This window comes from Ursus arctos, unplaced genomic scaffold, assembly GCF_023065955.2.
Source record: "Ursus arctos isolate Adak ecotype North America unplaced genomic scaffold, UrsArc2.0 scaffold_2, whole genome shotgun sequence".
Lineage (NCBI taxonomy): Eukaryota > Metazoa > Chordata > Mammalia > Carnivora > Ursidae > Ursus > Ursus arctos.
The window spans coordinates 62,682,890-62,694,450 of NW_026622874.1; the positions used below are offsets into that span (position 1 = coordinate 62,682,890).

The following is an 11,561-nucleotide window of genomic DNA, read 5'->3' on the forward strand; positions in this document are numbered from 1 at the left end:
CAGGCTCCCCATCGCTCCCTCGCATCAGCCTGTTAGGACCTGTGTGAACAGCAGAAGTGCAGAAAACATGGAAACATCTACAGGGAAAATCAAGCCGAGGGCACCGAACATGGAGCCAGAGGCTGAGGATAGAAGATGAGTAAAATTCAGGCTTTCACTGCAGAGGAGACAGGCTGAGTCAGGTGACCCGCGGCCAACAAGCGGCCGAGCTGGAATTCAGCCCTGGGCCTGACGGACTCCGAGGCCTGTGCCCTGAAATACCATGAAGACAGCCCTTCGTGGGGCCACCTTCAAAAGAGCTACGATCTAACAGGTAAGAGAGGTTAAAAAGCATGGTCGTGTGTTTTGTTTTGATAGAAGGAGTGGACACAGGGGAGGAAACCGTCTGCGTGGGCAGGAGAGGAGGGCTAGCTGTTAAAGCTTCTTGGAAGACCGGCTCCTCCGGCTCAGCTGTGAAAAAGCAGCAACGCTGCAGGAAGGCAAGCCGATTCGGACCACACTCTCATGTTTACTTCCTAGTCGGAAACAGTAAGCACATAACCAGATTTTTTCAAGCAGTGAAAATACTAGAGGGAAGTCAAGACACGGGGATTGAGTGATAAGGGCGCCATTTGAAGTAAGGCTGTTAGAGAAGACCTCTCTGATGAGATGAATAGGAGTAAAGCCCTGAACAAGGTCACCTGAACAAAAGAGTATTCCAGGGAGGGTGTGCTTGTCGTGTTCACAAAAACAGCGATAAAATCAGGGTAGCCAGAGCAGAGTGACCATACGAAGAGAGCAGGAGCTGAGATGTGAGTGGGAAGTGGGGACCAAATCCTGTAGGGTCTTGGAGAGGAATTACTTTAAGCACATCAAAGATGAAGTTTCACTTCTCTGGGGTGAGAGCAAGGAATGCAAATGAAGCGAGTGTTAGTCACAGACCACCGTGCAGGTAAATCTACTGCCCGCAGGTATTGCAAACCATTCTTAACCTAAAGAATTACAGTTATAAGATTATTTATTCTTTGGGAATCCACCCCTGCCCCCCCCCAACACACTGCCTGCAATAAGACGATTTAGAATAGACTGGAAAAAAAAAAAAAGATTTCTCAGCAGTTCAAAAAAAATCTTTCTAAAAGGCAATTCTTCTGTCCCAGCTTAGTCAATCCACTAAGGCATGCTTAAAAAAAAAAGGCTAAGGCATATCTTTCCCATTCATGCAGGGTCCTACTTTTCATCACACAGTAATGGGTCCCACCAGACCACTGTTTCCATAAGATTAACTTCTCAAGCCTCAGATTCCTCCCATCACTAAATAAGCAGCAGTCCATTTTGGGCTACATGGCATCCCATGATTCCGGAGCACCAAGCAGGCCCGATCTGCAAGGGATTCCAGTACAAACAAAGTGCTTCAATGCTCCGGGCATGCACAGCCCTGGAAAGGGGAGGTTCATAGGCATTCCTCACACAAGAATGAGGCCAGGCACGGTGCCTTCTGTGTTACTAAAGCCCCTATGAACACGACTGTCCCGGCAACACTTTCTGGTGTCAAAGTGACAAAACCACAAGATACAAAAGAAACAGCTCAGGTCAGAACAAGGAGGGAAGGCAGCTTGGGAGTAGGAAGAAGGCCATGGAACAGAGGGCGATGTGAAGAGGCAAAACACTGGGGGATGAGCAGAGGTACACACGGGAAGGTCAAAGAGACACTGAGGCCATGCTGCACTACTGCTCTCCCGGATGTGTGTGTGTCCCCGGCCAACCTAGCTGGTTTGGAGCCCGCGCTCCCCAGCACCGAGTGCACAGAGCCCGCTCACAGCCAGGGCGACAGATGGCGAAGGTACCAGAGGTTTGTTTTGTCGTTCCTCTCTCACCACATCTCCTTGATGTCTATCAAGCCTAATCCAGTGGTTTCCTCTTCCTTTCTCTCACATTTCTTTCATCGCCCCATCTCTGTCCTCTAAGTCAAGCCAGGTTTGGATCCTCTGTAGCATTACCAAGCTGTGGGAGCCAGAACACAGTGACAGGAGCGAAGGTGAGCCCATCGGACTCAAGAAGCAAAGGGGCTTCATAGAGATGGAGCCAGAAAATGGCCGGAAGAGAAGCAGCAGCCAGCGGCAAGGCTGTTGGAATGGGAGGCTCAGACCTGCCCGCGCCCACGCACAGCTGCCGCGGGACCCTCGTCCTGCGGCCCCTGACACGACTCCCGGGCCGGGGGCGGTGAGACGGGCTCTGCCCACAAGAGAAGGTACTCGCGAGAGAGGACGGGGAGGACCTCGAGGGCTGGGCGCGAGAAGGACACCCAAGAAAGAGGACCCGAGGCTGGTCGGAGCCATCCTGGAAGAATACAGGGGTGTGCAGGTGACAAGGGCTTCTGCAGAGAGAAGTCTGCGGGGTGGGACGAAGCGGCGGCCCTTGCAGGGAAACAAGAAACACCATGCTACCTAAAGAGAAACAGCGGGACGACGCCACAGCCACGCAGTTACTCCACGCCACGCTCTCCTGCGCAAACTTCTGATCTGCCCCACGGTGGCCCCACCGACTTCAAAGATCCGGCTCCAAAAGCCGACCGTCGTCCCTCGAACTACAACACCCAACATGCCCCACGCGCAGGAAGAGCGACCCAGCCTCTTCCGCCCCCGTCAGCGAACGGGCTTCGCCAATCTCCTCTGCCCCGGAAAAGCCCCCAGAAGAGAGGGCTCTTTCTGTCACGTGACTCGTTCAGTTTCCACCCCCCCCCCCGGGGGGGATTCCAAAACTGTGGTACTGGACACGAAACCAAAGGCATAGGTCATAGGTCCAAGGACGAGATCTTCGGCGGCTTGGGTTCCACTAATGGAGCGTGGGCTGCTTGGGCGGATAGCTTGTGCCACGCCACTCCTTTCACACTCCGTCCCCGCCTCTTCCGGGGCAGGCCTTGGAACTGTGGCACATGCGCACTTCCCCACCTTTTGGGGGCGGGCCTCGGACTTGCGGCACTTGCGCACTGCGCCACCTCTTCTGGGGCGGTCCTTGTAATCGGAGCACACGCTCCATTCCCCACCTCTGGGGGAGGTTCCTCGGACCCGAGGCACATGCGCACTTTCTACCTTTCTCTGGGCGGGCTTCGGACTCGAGGCACATGCGCACTTTCCACCTTTCTCTGGGCGGGCCTCGGACCCCAGGCACATGCGCACTGCCTTATCTTCCCTTGGGCGTAGGTTGAAAAAGATTCGACCGTTCTGTTTCCTGAGCTAGAGATTGTATTTTGGGTAATGCTTTCTTTCCTTTTTTTTAATTCTTTTTTTCCTCGTGTTTCACTTCAGGATGCAGCAATGAAATGTTATTTTTAAAAAGCCCTGAAGCAGGGGTTGCAGTCTGCACTGCGTAACAGACCAGCCGTGGGGTTGCTGGTCACCTAAAGCCTGGCCCTGGGCGGGTGGTCTGTGAAGCCGGGGGGACTCGAGGCGCAGCCTGCCTTCTCGCGCTGCGGGGGCTGTGGACCCAGGCCTGCCGCCTGGAGCCCCGAAGCGAGCAGGTCAGCGTCGGATCCAGCATTTCTGGGGCCTCTGGAAGGAGCAGCCAGGAAAGAGAAGACAGCTTCGTTGGGCCTTTCCTCCACCTGCAATTCCTGATAATTCTCTGCATACGTACCTTCCCAGCTGACCACTTTTCCCATCCCTACCACCATTCACAGATCATCATCATCGCTTGCCTAAGTGATTTCCCTGTGTCGGTCCCCACCCCAGCCCTATGATCCCTCTAAAATGCAAATATGATCATTAAAACCATGCCATGGCTCCCGTGACCCCAGAATAAAGTACACACGCCTTAACAAGGCGTCCATGGCCCGGCCGCCTCCTCCAGCAGAGCTCTCCCACTCTGTGTTCCAATCCTCTGCAAATACCGCAGTCCCTTTAACGCATCAGGCTACCTCTTACCCCAAGGGCTTCTTTCATAAAGAAGCAATTTAATAAGCATCCTGAGCTCTGCTGAACACTATCCTGACGTGGTTTCTTCCAGAGCCTTCCACCACACTCAGTGCTTCTTGTCTGCCTCTGACAGATTCTGTAGCTTTCTGCTCCCTTGGTTATCAGAAGTCCAGTCTAGTGAATCTGCTTTAAAACTTCAGTCTCATATGAGGTCTTACACTCCCTTCCCGCAGCGCCAGCCAGGCTTCCGCTGTGGCACTTGGTTTGGGGAACTGGTGCATTCTGTCCTTTAGTAGAACTCTCACTAATTGAAATGACTTGTTGCCTTGGGAGCTGGAGGATGCGTTGGAGAGGAAGGGCAAGGAGTTCCTTCACCTGACTGGGCATGTAATTATAATCATCTGTTGGTTCTCTGCCTCCCAGGGTAAGGCTGACTGGTCCTGGATACCTTCCATTTGGAAGGTGCCCAAATGCCAGCTCTTATGGGCACATGGGCTAGTTTCCTGGAAGCTCTCCCCATTGCACAATCCCAGATGGGGAATGTGCTCCAGCTTAACTGCTTCCCACAAGCCCTCAGGTCCTGCCTTTGGTGATATAACAAGGCTCCCCCCGCTACTGTTTTTCTTGGGAGGAGAACTGGCAAGATGGCTCAAGCCCTGCTGATCTCACACTGTCCGTATGACTTGCAGGAAACTCACAGAACCTTCTACACCAGAGAACCTCCTTCCCACTATGTGACTGCAATGGAAAGAAAGCTACAGCGTCTCCTATCGCTATGCTCCAGCCTCTGGGTGTGACATTCCTTCGTTTGTTCAACTAGCCACTGTTAACTGACCTGGAAGGGGTGAGGGAGCTTTACTGCATGTCTGGCTGGGGCCCTTCACACCAGTGAGGACAGGATGATGGGTGAACAGCTTCCCTGGAGCGCGTATGCCCACGCTCAGATACCAGGTAGAGTTCTCGGGAGCTACAGCCTCTCTCCCTCTCTACGCCCCCACGATAGAGCAGAAAGGACAGGTTCTTCCACAGGCCCACGGAAAAATGCTGCTTGGCCTTCAGAGCCCGAGGCTAAAATTGGATATTGCTCCCAAGAGGCAGTTCCAGACGTAAGACCCTCCCAGATCTCCTGCCCTGAACTGTTCTCGCCTTTAAAATGGGGACAGCAATTTTGTCTGAAGAGCCAAGTTTCTGGGATAACGAAAACTGAGCTTACCCCAAGCATCACATTCTGTTCATCCAACAAAAATATATGAGCGATATTTATATGCTAGTGTTCAGGGAAGCTACGGCAAAGACAGTTGCTGCTCTCAAGTCACAATCGGGGTGGGGGCACTTTGAGCACCAAATACTCTGATGGGGTTATGCATGTTTGGCCTGGAGGTGCAGGTCAGGGTCCCAGGAAAATAGCTGTGACGGTAAAGTAGGAGCTGAGCACGCAGAGAAGCGGGAGGGGAGAGACGCAGGGCTGCGGACAGAGTCAGTGCCAGGTGCAGAGGCCAAGAGGTGGCCGAAGCAGATGGCCTTGCCGACCCCTGAGCCTGCTGGACACCTCTCTGGGAACCGGGCAAGTATTGCTTTGTTTGGTTCTTACAGCTCTTTGAGATCAGCACTATGATGAACCTCATTTTATGGAGGAGGAAAGAGAGGCAGGGAGGTCAAGTAAACGTTTGAACAAGATCACGGTTTGCACCATAAGTGCTGAGGCCAAGACTCAAACAGGAGCGTGAGTGCAGGCAGCGCCCTTCACCCCTTTGCCTCCTGGCTCTGGAGGTTGGTGGAAGTGCTCTTTAGAAAAGGAGTACAAGATGCAAGGGGATGTGGGACAGGCAAGGAAACTAGGCAGGTAGGCTTGGCAGGATGTGAATGCAGAGTTTATACACCGTGTGGGGCACTTGGACTTTATCTTAGGGTAACAGGGACGCAGATGATAGATTTTGAGGAGAAAAGTGGCCTGACTTTACAGATATTACTCTGTCAATGTGAGTAGGGGGGCGGGGGGTGATCCCGGAATAAGGCTGGTAGAGGTGTGAAGGCTGGCTGGCAAACACTGCAGGAGTAGTAGGGACCGGGAGACGATCACTCGCATGGAGGTGGAAGCAGAGGGGGTCAGGAGGAGGGGTGGATGAAGAGGGTACTTCAGAAGCGGGGAGTATCGAAACTGAGGGCAGGGGTCAGGGAGGAGGAACAGGCCAGCGAGACTCCTGGGCTGCTTACTTTGGAGTGAGGACGGGGAGAGGCAGACGGGAAAGGGAAGACCCCTGGGATGGGTTGGGAGGAGGGCTTGCAGTGCCCCGGTGCCTTGCAACGGTGAGCAGGACGGGACGGTGCAGTTCGACCTGGAGCCTGGGGTCGGGAGTGCGGTCTGGGCGCAGGCACGGGAGCCACTGGTGTGTAGGCCGTCACCGAAACCAGGAGAACGGATGAGACAACCAGAGGAGACTCCAGAAGACAAAGACCGGAGGTGGACCAGAGGGACCACGCAGCATACAGAAGGGCACTGGATGAAGGGGGCAAAGGAAGGGGTGCAGAGGGAGGAGCACAGCGTGCAGGGGCGCAGCTTCCAGAGCCCCAGGCGCAAAGCGGCTCAGCAGAGGGGCTGGGCAGTCCTGACACACCCGGATAAACTCAGAGAAGCTCGTGCACTTGGGACGAGGACATGGTTGTTGGGTCTGGAGAACACGGGCTGGGGGTGGGCTCGGACCCCAGATCAGGGTGGGTTTGAGAGCAGGGGTGCGGGAAGCCGATGAAGACGGCTCTCGTCACTCAACTTGGCTCTGATGGGGAGGAGAGAGAACACAGTATCCAGGGACGGTTTTGTTTTGTTTTTGTTTCCTGTGGCTGCTGTAACAACTGGTACAAACTTAGTGACTGAAAACTGCACGAACTTATTCTCTGACAGCTCTGGAGATCAGAGGTCTTAAACTGGGTGGCGGGGAGGGGGGGAACCTTTGTGGAGGTTCTAGGCAAGAATCTGTTTCCTTGCCTTTTCTCACTTCCAGAGGCAGCCTGGAGTCTTCGGCCCGTGGCCCCTTCCTCCGTCTCCAAAGCCAGCAACACAGCACCTTCCAAGCTTGCTCGCTCTCTGTCTCTCTGTCTCTCTGCTTCTGTCGTCACATCGTCTCTGTCTGGCTCTTAAAAGGACTCTAGTAATTACATCTGGTCCACCCAGGTAATCCAGGATAATTCCCTCATTTCAAAATTTTTAACTCAGTCGTATCTGCAAAGTTGCTGCTACCGTGGAGAGTAACTTAGCCACGTGTTCTGGGGATTAGGGTGGGATGCGGTCGGGGAGCCGTCACACAGCCCACTGCAGGTGGTATCTGCCTGGGGCATAGTAGGTGTTCAGCAGTATTATTACTAGTAGTATTATCAATATTTCTGTGCTGAGCTGAGAAAGAGCCATCGGAAAGACATTACAAACAGAGAGAGAGAGAGACTCCGGGGGAGAAAGCAAGAACCCTCAGGCAGAAGGGATGCGCCTGGAACGTGGCTGGTGGAGGAACCACGTGGCTCCCAGACCCTAGGTGAGCTAGTACACACTCACCTGCAAACGCTTCCCCATGTGGCATTCAGGACACTTCTGTTTTTCTCCCTCGCTCCTTCGGCTGTGCCCACACGGGGGAAGGACCATGGCATCGTCACAACTTCAGCCTGGCAACCGCGTCGTATGCAGCATGCAAACTTCCCAAAATCTCACCTCTGATTCATTATTGCCACCCCCACCCCCAGCCCAGAGCTCCTGGCTTGGCCTCTTCTGCAAATCCACGTTCAATACATGTTTGGGGATGAATAAGTAAATGAATTAGCGGGAGAACAAATACGCAAACTTCGCGGGCCGGGGGCTGGGGTTTTAGGATGATGAAGATGGAGCCCCTTCCGGCCGTGAAGGCTTCCTGCGGAAAGGCCCGTGTCCGCTGGGTCAAGGGCAGAGAGCTCGAGGAACAGAAAGGGGGTGCTGCAGGTCGAAGGGCTTCTGTGGGGTAGACGAGAGGGGGTACGTGGGAGCCAAGTGAACGCTGGCTGAGCCGGGGGGCAGGGGAGGAGCGGAGGAGCGGAGGCTGTCACAAGCCCCAGGAGTGAGCGTGCACTGGTACGAGGTAAATTAAGACTCACTCTAGGTTTCTGAGAGATGTGAGAACTGAACCACAGCAGAAAGAGCACTGGAATAAAAAGAGCCCTAGGTTGGGGTTTTTTTTTTTCCTCTAAAGCTAAATGTCTGGTCCTAGAACTGATTTCTGCCCGACTTGGAGCAAATGACTCAACCGCTTGAGCCTCGGTTGCCTGAGACGACTAAGGCAGCAGCAGGTGCAGCCCTTCGCCCCGTAGCTGGCGTAAAGAAAGAAAGAAGGCGATAATGGATTGCTATTACTGTCTCTTACAGTTATTGTTTTAAATAAAATGATGTCAAAGCACTCAGGATTGTGTCTTGATGGAGGCTCAGTGAACTTTATTTCCTCTCCTCCGTGTTAGAAATTAAAGTGCTCTACACACACAAACGTAAATGCTCTCCAGCAGCGGGGCCTGGGACAGGCTGGAAGCTGGGAGGTGAGAAGACTCAGGTGGTCGTCAGGCTTTGCCAGAGGAGAACGTGCAGATGTGTGTGTGTGTGTGTGTGTGTATGCACGCACACGGATAATGGGCATTATCTCCTGCGATTATGGAGGCAGAGAAGCCCCCTGATCTGCCATCTGCAGCAGGAGACCTAGGAGAGCTGCTGCTGTCATTCAGTCCAAGTCCACAGGCCTGAGAACTGGCGGTGCTAATGTCCATGGGCAGGAGAAGGTGGGCGTCCCAGCTCACGCAGACGCCACAGAGAAAGGAGGCAGATGGCACAACTCATCTCTATAGCAGATAAAGACCGTGTTGGAAGACACGGCTTCAGTGTGCAGCCACAGTGGGCTTCCTAACGGAAGACTGGAATCAGACTGACTCCCCACCCCATCCTGATGGTCAGTGGAAAACCACAGGCCTCTCGCTCATGGGGTGAGCTTCCGTAAAAGTCATGGGAAGGAGCAGACCCTGTGGGTGCTCTCCGCACCGGGGAGAGGGAGTGAAAGCTGGAGTGCAGAGAGGCCATGAGTATTGGGAACACGGTTTCTGCTCCAAGAGAGAAGACCTCAGGAGTGCAGAGAAAGTGTCCGCCAATACCATGTTCTAGGTCTTGTTTTCTCCTCAGGCGTCCAGACACCGTCACCTGGGCCATCCAGAGATGCATGAGGAGTACATTCCATTCTCCCAGTTCCTCCTACGAAGCACGAACCCCGGATGTTTTACGTAAAAACAACATAAGAAGACTGTGAAAGGCGGGAAGGAGAAGGCAGACTGACCGGGGAACCCAAGGATGGACGTGGCAGTGAGTTTGTCTCATAAATTCTGGACCGAGTGCTGGAGAAACAACCCAGAAATGCCAATGGGCAGAGACAAAATAAAGTCTCAAGAAAAGCCTGCTTGGCTTTCTCTGGCCAAAAAACTAGGGAAAAGGCAATCCAGCAAGACACAAAACTTTTAGACAATAGTTGCCCTACTCTAGCCAAACACCACAGGAAAACTTGTGGCCCCACCCCCACCTGTAAGCAAAGACCAGGTGGGGATCCCAGGGTCCCACCCTTGCCCAGCTGGAACGAGGTACCCCTCCCCATGCTCCACCCCAGGCTAGGGTAGTATCAGAGAAGACAGAATGAGGATCTAGGACTTCCGTCCCTGCCCAGAGGTAGTGAGCTCCCCATCCAGAGGTAACAAGTGCCCTGCCCTGTCCTTGCCAGAGTGTCAGAGGCCACCTTGGGGGTCTGAGATCTCATATCCACCCAGCAATGGGGAGTCACCTCTCTCCCCAACCCTTAGTTGATAAAGGAGGCTAAGCAGAGAGCCCAGACCGTCACCACTGCCTGGCATTAGTGAGGTGATGCCCCCTACGCACAATGGCATGATGTCAGAGTAGACATCCTGCTAGTAGAATCCTGCTAGAATAGAAGATTTTAATAAGATCCAGAGTCTCCTAACACCTAAATGTTCAGCATACAATCAAAATCAGCCATCACACCAGGAAAATCTCAAATTAAAAAAAAAAAATGCTTAATTAAAAATCAGCAGAGGCTAACACCAAGATGGGCAGATATTAGAATTACCTGACAAGGATATTAAAGAATCAGAAAAATACTTCAACAAGCAATTATGAATACACTTGAAAGAAATAAAAAATAGAAAATCTCAGTGAAGAAATGGACAATGTGAAGGAGAACCAAGTGGAAATTTTAGAACTGCAAAACCTAATTACCAAAGTATAAACTCCAAGTATGGGCTCACCTGTAGAATGGAGGGGACGGAGGAACGGAATCTGTGAACTTGAAGACCTAACAGTACAGATGACCCGAGCTGAACAACACTAAGTGGGGTAAACAAAACAGACTTTCCTTCTCCTCTCGTGTTCTGTAAATCACATCTGACCCTGAAAGCAAAAAGTATAACATTGCTGGATGTAAATTTCAACATATACAGAGGAAATATTTAATAAAGCTGTCCTGCAAATGGAGAAGGGGGGAAGCAGCTTGAGGAAGGGACGTTTTCTGCACCTGTCTCCACCTGGTAGGATGTGGACACCATTAGTCTTCATGGTGACGGAGTAATTCTGTATCATGGTTTCAGCGGTGGTTACAAGAATCCGTGCACATGATAAAGGCCGTGGAACTACACACACGCATTTGTTCCAACGTCTGTTCACTGGTTTTGATTTTGTACTGTAGTTACACACGATGAGCCGTCTGGATACGTGGGGTCTCTGCTAGCTCTGCAACTTCCTGTAAGTCTACAATTATTTCAAAATGAATAGGAAATGATAAAAGGGGATTGAAGGGGGCATCTTCACAAGCAGTTAGGGAGTCTTTTCCAACCTAGAGGCCAAGTGTGAAGGGAAGTGGGGCTCAGAGGATGGAGGCATCTGGGCTAGAACCTTCAGTTCAGACCTCAGCCTCACCCTCAAGTGACGTCACAAAGCCTCAGACGCCCCGCCCCCACCTGGAAGTTTTATCAACCCAGCCATCGTCTGAGGACTGGGTTTGTCCTGGAAACAGTTGTTCAACCTCGCTGAGCAAGCTTCTCTGCCCGCTCGGTTAACATCCAAGGAAAATGGCACCACGTGAGCAACAGGGCTGATAGATGTGTGACTGGAGCTCCACACCTGGTTTGAGGCCATAACGAAGAGCAGCCCGGTTCTCTGGGTGTGTAGCCATTGGGGCGGTCTGCATCGACCACATAGCTCAGCGGTCTCTGAGAAACCTATGTCTTCCTCACAACTCCCAGCCTTCCTGTGGGACAAGGGCACACTCACCACCGCCATATCTGATCCTGCCTACCTAGTAAAGGTTCTCTTCTTCTTCGCACTCCTGATGACGCTAGTCACTCTGCTCCTCCTGGTCTGGAAAGTAACCAAAGACAAAGGCCACAAGAACAGAGGGCCAGACCCAAGAAAGGAGGAGACTCTGCTGGCATGAAGATGGGCCGTCCCTACTGAGGACTCCATTGAGGGGAAGACCTGGAGGCTCATGAGGCCGGGCCGTCTGTCCGGGAGCCTTCTCAGAGCCAGAGCCTGAGGACGAAGAGCTGCTCTGGCCCCCCAGGTGCCCCAGGGCCGGAGTGCCCCCCCTCTCCCGCCTCCTGCCCTCCTCCACCACCACT

General features: G+C 52.9%; 1 long non-coding RNA gene across 1 annotated transcript; it reads left to right on the forward strand.

Moving 5' to 3' along the window:
• Positions 1-3,140: 3,140 nt before the first annotated feature.
• LOC130544251 (uncharacterized) lies at positions 3,141-8,300 on the forward strand. Its single transcript, XR_008960411.1, has 2 exons — positions 3,141-3,230; positions 4,580-8,300. It is a non-coding gene; the product is annotated as an uncharacterized LOC130544251 (long non-coding RNA).
• Positions 8,301-11,561: the final 3,261 nt, after the last annotated feature.